Source organism: Amphiprion ocellaris, chromosome 7, assembly GCF_022539595.1.
Source record: "Amphiprion ocellaris isolate individual 3 ecotype Okinawa chromosome 7, ASM2253959v1, whole genome shotgun sequence".
Classification (NCBI taxonomy): domain Eukaryota; kingdom Metazoa; phylum Chordata; class Actinopteri; family Pomacentridae; genus Amphiprion; species Amphiprion ocellaris.
This window is the reverse complement of record NC_072772.1, coordinates 8,571,976-8,584,257: the sequence shown is the minus strand read 5'-3', so window position 1 is coordinate 8,584,257 and position 12,282 is coordinate 8,571,976. Positions and strand designations below refer to the sequence as shown.

The following is a 12,282-nucleotide window of genomic DNA, read 5'->3' as shown; positions in this document are numbered from 1 at the left end:
AGTAAAATGATGCTGCTGTTGTGTTCCTCATGTTAAATCTGATATCGTTACTGCATTACTGGTGTTGTGGCTTACGCTGTGATTTACAATTCTGCTCTATGTTTCTGTTTTTGCTTATAGCTTCTGCAATGCTGTTATATCAAAGTCAGTGTCAAAATGTTGTCGAGTAGAATGTCAAAGGTTTAGTCTGTCTCTCTGGATCCCCTGTGCAAGCCGCATCTCAGTTGGCTGTCCTACAAATACACACAAAGTGGCACAAACACACACATATCCGCTTAGTTACACAGGAGCTGGTGCACAAAGTTGCCTGGGCCAACCTCTACCTCCAGCATGGGACTGTTACACTGATGGGATCTGAGCCTCACATATCTGTCTCACACAAACAAACGCACATGCTGTCTTTCAGAGATCTGAGCAGCCGAGGGAAACAGGCATTCGCTAATGGCTCTTTTGTTAAACAACACTTTTGCTCCCGTCTTCCTCTCTGTATTTAGTTCTCACTGTTTCACACTTTTTTCTTTCAATCTATTAATCTTGCTCTCCTTTTGTGTCATTGTCATCCTCTGTTTTCTTCTTCGTTCTTTCTCTCTCTGTCCCTTTTTCTGTATCTCCTTTCTAACGCTCTGTCCTCTCTCTGTCAGTACAGTAGATAATGAGGTGATTGCAGCTGCTAGGACAGTGCATCAATGCTTGTCTTCCTGTGCTCTGTTGTAATAATAACCATGGCCGCTGGTTTACTGTAACACAACGCAGTGACGCACACATTTTTCCTTATTTACTGCACATCTAATCCTCCTCCTTTGTGCCTCACGGCATTGCAGCTTTTTTTTTTTCTTTTTTCCCATCATCACATTTTCTAATTGGGGGTGTCTCTCTTGCAGGGATACAAGAACTTCATGTCATCCTCATGTCCATCTAAAAAAAAAAATAAAATACAAACCTCCATCTTAGTCTCAACACCATTGTATGAAAGAAATGTCAGCTCCAAACATCAATACTTCTATTTTTACACCTATATGAAACAGAACTCCTTCCCTACTATTGTGTTTAGTTCTACATCCTTTTTTCTTGCTTTATTTACTATCATAATGCTATTATTTAAGTGTGTTAATTATAACTTTCATTAAAATGTGCATCTTGTAAGTCATTCTTAAATTTAAACCAGCATTTTCACTTTTACATATATCTGTATCTGTAACATTGTAGCTTTTGTGTTTTTTTACAATAAGTAGAATTTTCTTTTCCAATTCGCCTGAACCCTGTGGTGTTTTTATTAGCCACCACAGTAAGAGACATGCAACAATTGGCCCTTTGTAGGCTCAAATTGAAGACACTGTGGCTATTCAAACTCCTGACACCTTAACTCTTTTTTTACGCTTTATTTTTTGGTGTTTTCTGGTTAAGTGGAAGCAAGTACTGATGAGTGGCAGCAAGAAATATGACTTTTTGTTTGCAGTAGAGGAAGCACAATCTTAATATTTTTCTGCTTTGGCCGAGCATAAAAATCTTCCGAACAAATGTTTGCTTATTTTTTTATTATTATTTCAAAATGTAATTGCACGTATGCACCAGCTGAAATTGTGAAACCTGATCTTTCACAGTTTCTCTCTTGTGTCTCCTCACCATCAAAAAAAAACGTTGCAGTCATTTTTACACCTACACGACTAATGTTAATGTAATCCCAGTGTAGTGAAAAAGCAACAACTACGGCAACCATCAAGAGCCACCAAAGCAGTCAAGGGAATATAAAACTCTAGAAGCTGTTTGATATGCTGTTACAATCACAGCCAAGCTGACCTTGGAAAACTTTAAAGCGCTGACTCCAAGATGTTAGTATCAAAAATTTCAACAAAGCCAGGCGAGTTGGGAAAGAAAACAAATATAATCCACTTCTGCTTTCACCTCCATGTCTGATGGCTTCATGTTTGAACATGCCATAAGCAGGTTTCCTACACTGAGGTTCACAAGTAAAGAGAGCATGAAACATAGTGATTCATGGTTTCATCTCTCGCTTCCCTCCAAATATTGCTTTCTCACTTTCTCTATCCAGCAGGCTCTCTCCAACTACACTGTGCTGTAGCTAATGAGGTTTTGACATCAAACATTCCCCAATCTGAAACACTACTAAATATAGACCAACTTGTTTCATCAGGTTTCCCCATGTTGTAACCCTGCATGCCTGTCCTATATGGTTTCCTCCTCCACCATGTTTCACTCTTCCTATCTTCTTTTGTCTCTCTTTTTCCCCCTTTCTTGATTCCCTTTCAGCTCTCTTCCATTGTTTCCTCCCTCTTTCCTGCTTTCCTTCCCCTCTTTCGCCAGCTCTTATTCAAGGTTTTCTACAGGTTTAGCTGTGACAGATGTGTCTCATTTTGCAGGGAGCGGGAGCAAGCAGTTCTGATTCTGCGATTATGGTGATTGGAGAGTCATATTATTACAGGAAAAAAAAGGGAACATAAAGGATGGGAGAAGTAGAACTGAGATGCTGGAAAAAGGAAGAATGGAGAAAGGGCAGGAGAAGAGAGGAGAACAAGAGACACGCGAGGAAATAAGAAGCTGATCAGTATACAGACACCGATGAGAGGCAAGAAAGGGAAAACATAGAAGATACGGGAATGTAAAGTAGAAAGGAGGAGAAAGAGGCTGGAAAGACGTGTGTGCCACTTGGTAGTCATCACAGAGAAGCTTTCTCCATTCAGGAACTCGGTGTGCAGCTGTCGCTTCAGGGAACTGATCACACACACCCTCAGTCACAGATACAAACACACACAAGCACAGAAACACACACATGCTATCTTCTGCTCACACACACACACACATGCACTCATGCTTTGGGCTGTGCTTTGAACTGATCCCTGCCACTGGAGAGACACACATAGAGAGCTGGCTGATAATAATATTATCCTATGGCCTTCATATGGTAATATGCTTTTATTGCTATGAAGAAATATGAATATTATGGCTTTCAGAGGCAGCTTAGGGAATTACATGGCTGTCATGGTTCTCAGCTTCAATAGAATATTTAGATTCTCTATTTATCTAGGGTCTCTGGGTGGGAAATCTATTAAGTTATTTACCTTTGCCATGATATTAGTTGGTATGTTGTATATTTATACCTATGAGTATGTACAAAGGCAAAACATAAGACAAGCTTTGGCATTGAGTGAAGGTCACATCTCCGTGGGGCAGACCAACAGGCATGTGGGTAGACAGTATTTTGTGAAACAGACTGTGTTGATGCAGCAGAATACACTCAGACACTTAAAGACAGGATAGTTTATTCCATGGTATGTATTATTGAACATCAACGTAAAAGCTGGTTTGATAAATGCGTTACAACTAGGGATGTTAATGGCTGTTAGCTAGTTGATTGATTGCAGATGATATTTTTACCAGCTAAAACTATATTGACTGACGATGCAGAAGTCAAAGGACATGCACTTCAAAAAAAAAATAAAAATCCTTGTAGTTAGCTGTATTACTTGGTTGGTCCCCAGATGGAAGCTCTTACTTTTCAACACTGTAGCAACCCAAGGAGGTAGTCACCCGAGCAGTTACATGCTAGCAAGCAGAGTGTTGTGAGGGCTTAGCTAGCAAAAGGCCACAATGACAAAGACTTATGTGACGCTTAATTTCTTCTGGCCAGAATTCATTATTTTAAGGGAAAATTCTGGACCAACAAAGATATGTTCCCATGTCCAATTGGCATATGTAATTGAGGCGCTTCTGAGGCACATGTCACGTCTCCTGTAGGGCTGGACCCGAATATCTGGATATCTGAATGTTCGGTCGTTATGGTGGTATCAGAGTATTTATTTTGTGATCTGAATATTCGAATCTCAAAATAAATACATTGTTGGACGATGTTGCACGATCGGTATTCGGCTCGTCAATTCACGCACTCCCCCCTCCGTCGGACGTTGCGAACTGACCGTAATTCGTAATGTGTGGCTCGCTCCGTTCTGTTGGGTTCCGTCCGTCCCTCCCCCGCCATCAGACGTTATGAGCCAAATATTCGCACCCTCACTCCCCGAACCGAATGTTTGGATATTTGTCATTAATCGGGCCGAATATCCGGAGCCCAGAGATTGGTATTCGGGCCAGCCCTAGTCTCCTCACTAAAATGGTAGCAGCATCACAGGAACTACTGTCAATCGTTGATTGACAATGCTGCCAATTATTGGGTAAGAAAAATATTTAATATTGACATATCTAATTATAATATATCTTAACCAAATGTGATGCTCATTCAGTTTTTTCCTGCCTGTTCCTGTTTACACTCTATCCACTGTATAATTTCTCAGGTTCATAAATATGGTAAATATCATTAAAAGTGTCTTCACTGACCTTAGTCATTCATCTGTTTTCTTTATTACATTGATCTCACCAGGAGCTGTTTTGTCTATTATCGTTTCACAGCCGCTGTCCAGGGTGCTGAAACTGAGGCTGCCTCAAGCGGTCTTTAACATTCACACTGACATGCCGGGATCTCATTTAGGGCAGCTACTACATCATACAACAAGAGTTTCAGGCTGATCTACCCCCATTTCACCAGTCCTGACAATTAAAGTAGAAATCTGGTCTTGGATCTCGGGAGTTTAAATTAGGATGGATACGATCACCATGGAAGTGCACGGGGAAGGAGGGCACTGCTGCTAAGCAACGCTACACATTCTAGCTCTTGAAGGTAATGTTAGCCACGGATAGTAGAACTGATTGATGATGATTTGTTGTTGAAATCTCACCTCCAATTTCTCACTGAAAATTAAATAACCCACATCTCCCAAACCACTTTCTCATCCAGATTTTCTGGATGATGGTTAATACTTTGCATTGGTTTGCTCAGTTAAGTCATTTCCCTCCACCTCCAACTTTGCTATCTATACTTATTATTCTACCTCCTCATTGCTGAATCTTGGAGATTCAATACCAAGATCCTTCTACTCCAGGTGGTTGTAAGAAAGTTATTTTTAGTGGTGTGCCTTTCTTTTTGGCCAGTTCAGTTGGTATTTATCCTCCTACTCTGGAAGAAGATTTTCTTGTTTTATATTTTAAGGCCAAACAATAAATGTGTGGCGTGTTCACAGCTTGGGTGTAGTTAAGTTGCAATGCACCAATGCAATTTTCCCTTGTCTACTACCTTATTAAAGAGAAAAAGTCTATCTGCTTTGGGGTCAGTGAAAACAGTAAAAACTTTTACATTCACTTGATAAACCCGCTTTAGTCTCAGCAAAACACCCGTTCATCAATGAGCTAATCATGTTACAAGGATTCTGTCAGTGAGTCACAGCTCTTTTTTTTCTCCCCAGCGTTATCCAAATATGCCCCACTTTTTTTGGAGAGGGTTTTTAATTGAACTTGCTGTTCTACCACTTGATCGTAATGTTCTTGTCATATTGGAACTATCGTATCTACCATTCTCTTCCCTTCACTTCCTGTCCATTTTAATTCCATTACCAGTCTCCTCCAACCCTGCTGTCAAGGAGGAATTCAACAAAACCTTGAAGTGATTTTAATAATGTGGTGAAAAAAACATGATTATCATAAAGGTAATCTGAGAGAAAAGCCACAGCATCAAATACATTTCTGCATACACACCCACCCAGTTTATGAGCCCTACTTTAGATCAAAAGTTTGAAAATACACTGACAGGCTTTGAGCTTTGTGAATGACAATGGAAGACAAATCTTGCCCTTGAAATGATAAGAGCAATTATTAGAGATCTAAACTTTCTCTATTTGCATTTTTTTTTTTTTTTTTTTACTAGAAATTGAGGTATTTCAATATGGCGGAAAAACAGTATAATGAAGTACTGTGACCTTGATGTAAAACAAAAGTAACAGAGTAATGTTGATCAGCAAGTATTACTATAGAACTTTTTTTTTCTTGTTTTTATTTGGTCGGCCGCAGGTTGGACACGACCACGAGGTAAGCCCCGCACCCGATGGCTCGACGTTGTTGCGGGCGACCTCAAACAACATGGAGTTGCTGTGGAGGACGTAGAGCTGCTGGCACAAGACCGCCAGCAGTGGAAGAAACTGGTTCATCTGGTCGGCTCAACGCACGTGGACGGGATGCCCCACCCTTCGCAGGAGCCCTAAGTCAAGTAAGTAAGTCAAGTTTTATTTGGTCAGTCAGTTGTTTTAGAATATAAAAACAGTATGGGGTGTGTTTTCTAGATCAGGGGTGTTAAACATACAGCCCGCGGCCCAAAACCGGCCCGCCAGAGAGTGTATTTTTTGTTAGAACTTTCAGGTTGTTCATGTTTTGAAAACAGATTTTCAGAATGTACTTGTATTTTTTTTTGCACTAAAACAAAGGAAAAAAATCAGATTTGTCGTTATTTATAGGTTATTGTGCTATGATTTTACTGGTCCGACCCACTTGAGATTAAACTGTGGTTTACTTAAATGGTTTACTGTCGAGTCTTGACAAGGAGTGAATCCAACAGAAACTTTATGTTGGCTTTTTTTAAACTCAAGACAAGTCACGTCTGTAGAAAACAGAATAACTCTTTACTGCCATTCAATCGTTCATTTTGCTCACCATGATAGAAACACAGTAAAACACATTCTGCTGTCTGAAAATATGCAATTTTCTGCAATTTGTGCATGCAATCTACATTACATTAATGTCCCCTTTACTGAGACAGCAACTTATACTGGTATCCCCATAATCACATTTTGCAAGTAAATGAGAGCATTTCAAATGTAGAATTTCACCTGACAGGCAAACTGCTCATTCAGGCCGCCAGACATGTTTGATAAATTACATTTACTTCTGGTACAGAAAAGCATCTAAAACAAAGCACATAATTAAATTCATCTCTATGCATGGATGTGTCTGCTTGCGTTAACTTACACCAATCAGCCACAACATTAAAACCACCAGCATAATAATATTGTATAGGGCCCCCTCGTGGCAACAGAACAGCTCTGAACTGTTAGAACTTGGACTACCATAAGTCCTATAAAAGTGTTCTGTGGAATCTGGCACCAGTTTGTTGGCAGTGGGTCTTTGGGGGCTCCGAGCTGTGGAGTGGAGTTTACTTTTTGAGGTGTGTCTCACGGATGCTTGACCAAATTGGAATCTGGAAGATTTAGAGACTGTGTCAATGCCTTTGGCTCTTTGTTGTTTTCCTCATGCTGTTGCTGAGCAGTTTTTGCTGTGTGGCAGGAAATGTTTCTGCTGAGGAAGGATGCATGGTCTGGAACAATTTTTAGGTGGCTGATAATAAGTAACATCCACTTGAATACCAGGACTCCATCAGAGCTTTGTATTATAATGAGACATTCATTGTTATACACTTCGCCTGCCAGTGGTTTTAATGTTGATCGATGTCCATTAACTATCTTGGAGTTGTACAAAACATCTCATCAGCCCTATAGACTGGTCTAGTGTTTCTTTGACCAGTGTGAGTAGTTGATGTCACACATGGGGTTTGTAAAAGTCATTAAATTCACATAAACTGATGCCACTGTAACACCAGCTGGATACTACAAACAAATTGAATCTGGCATGTTTTCCCAGGCAAAATTATAGGTTTATGAGCAGTAAAAGGCCCATAATGTGCACAGTCTGACCTGGCAGACTTGAAGAAATGTTAAAAAGCCTTATTTACTGTTTTGCAATACACTCACGTACTGGAGCACTTTAAGTTTACAGCTTATACCAAAGTATCCAGGCTTCTTTATTACTTTTATTCCAAACTGGAGTGACCATTAAATGAACAGATATGAACTGTGGGAAATAGTGTAAAATTGCACTTTCGATGTCTGGAGCTGTCGTGTGTTGATCCACTTACATGTCAGGAGGTTTAGAGGAACAGGTTGACTACACTTTGTTGAAAATATGAGCTTTCTTGACACATATAAGATGACTCGGCAGTGCCATTTACTTTGATGGTTTTGCGTCCCTTTTGGATAAACAGATCCGTCAATCCGGTCTCCTGGATCACGGTGAATTTTCACAAATATAGTGAGTATGCACCTGGGCTTTTCTGTGAAAAAAAGACAGCCATGATAGACTGCTATCTAAACACTTGGGCTGCATTTTTAATCGGAGGCAGGTCCCAGCATTGATAGCAGTGAATCAGAACTAGTACATTTGCATTCAGCAGTTTTTCTTCACAGGCAAGATGCCAACTCATTAGACTAAATGAGCAGCACCTGACCTAATATGTGGACTTGAGCACTTTTCTAGCCCTGAATTAGAAGGTAGACCGAACTGATGGCAGAACGGCACTACATTATTCTGTGTTTATGCACTTGTCAGTAAAATTACCTCAACTGCATTTTAACTTTTTAAAAGGTCAAGTCCTCCTGTTTTCATGTGATACTACTACATGCCCCTATGCGGGCGGGATCTGAACAGACTGAATATATTCATTGCAACTTGACAACAAACAAGAAAGTTAAGAAGCCACAAATCCAAACAGAATATATTCATTAACATGACAATACAGAATCACTGCAATGCACACCAATGCAGCAGAACTGAGCTACTTGAAGGCAGCAGAGATATTACAAGAGACATGACTGACAATTGTTCCTTAAATTCTGTGTAAAAGGACTTCCTGAAGGGTTAGCTTCACACAGAAACTATACACACAGAAACACACACATACACTCACATTCATAGAAATCACTGTGACCTATTCCAATCTTCCTTGGTTTTGTCAAATTGTGCATCTTTAGCTTTAAGAGATTTAGACTTCAAACATCCAATTCTCTAACATCAATCCCCTTCAATATCCAAGATAACTAATCTTAGATAAGTAGAAACTTCCCCAATGCCAAATACAGCCTTATTCATTTCAGATATGTAATCTATAAAGATTTCACAAAGGGATAAGGACATAAAAATAAACTGCATTGTAAAAGGCATCACATGGTTCAAAGGAACAATCTTGAAAGCTTAGAAATTATTAGGCAGATATGGATGTAGCTGTTTGACTCCACATGTCATTGTAAAGTCTTGGAAAAGTTTTAATTTAAATGTCAGAAATTCATCATCTGTAATTTGATCAGTGTTTGGTATAAGATTTCATAATAAGGGATATTACCATAGGAAGCAATTTCTTACTTCCACCGTATTTTTATTTTTAGCCCTCGCAGTGGATATTTTGCCTCTCTGCCGGGGTTTAAACAAACATACTGAAATATAAAATATCTTGGATGTTTCAGCTGTTTAGTTCACTCTAATAAACAGCTCATGGCAGATGTTTGTCCTGGGTGCTGGCAGAGACTAAAAGCAGTTTAGGGAAGGCAGGGGAGGCTGCAAGCATGAAGAAAACGGGATGGTGCCATAAATTGTTCTGCAACCTCGGATATGAAGTCATTTTTCACACCACTTGTAAAATAGTGTGTAAGCCAGAGTTAATATGCTGTAATAGGTTGACTGGAGAGAGCCTCTGTAGTAGAATTACGCCAGGAACTCTACTGACTCTACTGTAAATCAGTATGCATGCTGCCACATGCACTCACACCAGAACATAGTCTTTTTTGTTTACAGATGAAGTTTGTACAATTGAGTATAGATTTGCAGCATCATCAAAACACAACCAACAGACAAAAGGAAACTATAAACTGGTGTCCCTTCAGGATTTGATGTTAAGCAATGGGAAAACTGCATTCACACATAATTGCTTTTCTAGTGAATTAACATTTATTCTTCAATGCATAAGATCCCAGTTAGCCAACCATGCAACACCGAGAATAATGCAGGGCACTAACAAAGACAAGGGGTGAAAATAAAGGGTCTTAGAATGATTTGTTTTTCTTTAAGGTTTGAAGTGCTTTTGAACTTGTGGAAGTTGTGTTAACTGTAAATACTTCAGCCTGAAACACATTCTGCACTATGTACTATAAATGCACTGATTTGTGTTTTGGTAGCAAAATTGCAGAGAACAGTACTCAGATCAACAGCATGCAGTGACACAGGGAGTAAACACAATGGCCTCTAATAGTGTAGTACATAAAGGTATACGTGGTGGTCTATAGCACAAAAACAAAAAAAATACTGCTGGGGAAATTTGCTCACCTACGCTGCTAGAAAATGTTTGGATGAGCGTTGTGGCTTTAACTGATTTCCTGACTTGTCTTCATGACCACTCTTTGGGTAGCAGCCAGTAGCTACATATTGTCGACAATTCCAACTGAAAGAAAAAACTATAAGATAGCTTCTAACTTTATGTGCTGCTGGAAAAACTGAAAAGCTTTAAAGACTGAACTGGTACCATGTAGGACTGAGGTTTTATCAGTTGTACTCACATACACTGTAATTTTCAGAGAAATGAAAAGGCAGTTAATCCAACACTTTATGCAAAAGCTTAGAGTTGTGAAGAAGAAAGTGCCCACCCAATTTATATTTTGAAGAATGAATGTTAGTGGATGTATATGTTATTCCTTATAATGACTCCTATTAGTGCATGTGAGTCTCAGTATCTGAAAAATGTAGCTTCTAATCTTCGTCCCCAGTCGGCCACAGGATTAAGCCATGTTGTGTTCTGACCTGCTCTCTCCAAAAAACATCCCCACCTCACACAGTCTGCTCTGCTCTGCTGTGGTTTCACACCTAGCTGGTCTATAAAGATTTAAATTCATCCTGACCTGGTCAAGTACATCTGACATCAAACTACTGCACTTTACTCCCAAACAGCTGACAATTTAGCACGGAGTTTACCAGATAGTAGCTCAAGAACCAAATCTCTGCTTTTCCAAATCGCAGCATACGCAGAATTCTCTCGGTGAAAGATGCCGTCTTTAAAGGTGTCATTTCAAATGACAGCTTTCTGTGTCATTGTGCATTTCAAATGACAAATCTTAATTTGATATATCAAATGGAATGACTAGTGATTAATATTGTGCTCAACTAAACCCAAGGTCTCACTTCTGCAGTTAAGTATAAAGTCTCTACCAAGAGACTGCGTTATAAAATTTTTAAATGTAATTTCTTTTCCGCAAAAGCGGGCATGCAACAAGGGGGTTCACGAGTGTTGTACAATAACTGCTTTTTCATCTGTGATTTACATCCATCTATCCTCCTTGTATTTGGTATCAGTAGCAGAGTCTGTGCTCGGCTTAGCAGCCTGCCTGGAGACCTGTTTGGCCCCTGTGCTCCTGCAGCCCACTTAATACATCTTTAACACAGACGCTACATTGGACCACAGCACTGCTCTCATCACGCAGCCAAACCGAGACGACACAGACACAGAGGAATGCATTTACATTTACAGGAGAATAAGTGCACTTAACCTCATATTACTGGACAGGAGGGCACATCCACTCTGTGTTTCTCCACTCACTCTCTCAAACACACACAAGTTCATGTATATATGCGGTATATTTTAATGAGAAAATGTCTAACTTACTACAATTTATATAAAATGCTTCCATGACTAAATTCCAGTAGTAAGACAAAGAAAAATGAAAAATTGCTGATGTTTGTCTATTTAAATTTAACACATATGCTTTGCTACTAAGTGCAACACAAGTATGTTATGTGTGGGAGTACATTTTAATAATATCAGTCAAATCATTATGTAATATGCTATACTTATCTAATTTCCCAAAGGGGATCATTAAAGTTTTATTAAACTTAATTGGCAATAACTGTTTATGTATGTTTGAGATGTAATTAAAAAAAGAACAGCAGTGTCACAGTTCCCAACAGATTCCATTTTGCAGCCTCAGTTAGCACACTTTTTAAACTCATGTAGGACAAGAGAGTCCAGAGTTGCAGCTGTGTGGTTATCTTTACCTACCTCTATCTGGTGTGCAGTGATATATTATTACTCAACATGAAGATGAACGGCAGTGACAAGTGGATGGACAGAAAAGAGAGATGGCCCGGGGAGATGGATCCAAAGACCTGCAGAGGAGAACAGAGAAACAAGGCAGGGGTTAGAGCTTGATTGTTAATAGGGAAACCACTACATTTGAGCAGTGCAGTTTCAATTCAGTTCTGTTTTTATAGTGCCAGTGTTGCAACATAAATCACCTCAGAATATTTCACATAGTAAGGTCGAGACCTTAGAGTATTGCATTATTGAGAGAAATTCAACACATCCAACAAGTCCATCTGAGCAAGCACTTCAGAGCAGTGGGAGGAAATAAAAATCCTTTTAACAGGAAGAAACCTCCGGCAGAACCAGGCACAGGGAATTCAGACATCGGCCTACACCAGTTGGGGTGAAGGTTAAGGGGAGATATAAAGAGTCTGCTCTTCCATCACTTTATCATAACCCAGCGCATGTCATCTCTGTCCTCAAAGAAAATCCAT

At 39.6% G+C, this 12,282-nt stretch overlaps 1 protein-coding gene across 3 annotated transcripts in view; it reads right to left on the bottom strand.

Annotated features, from left to right (window-relative positions):
• Positions 1-12,282, bottom strand: part of zgc:172282 (leucine-rich repeat and fibronectin type III domain-containing protein 1-like protein) — a 196,664-nt gene that overhangs the window by 109,168 nt on the left and 75,214 nt on the right. For all 3 annotated transcript variants that reach the window (XM_035946634.2, XM_035946635.2, XM_023266811.3), the window contains exon 2: positions 11,765-11,871. The gene's annotated coding sequence lies outside the window, so the exon portion shown is untranslated. The remainder of the gene's footprint in view (positions 1-11,764; positions 11,872-12,282) is intronic.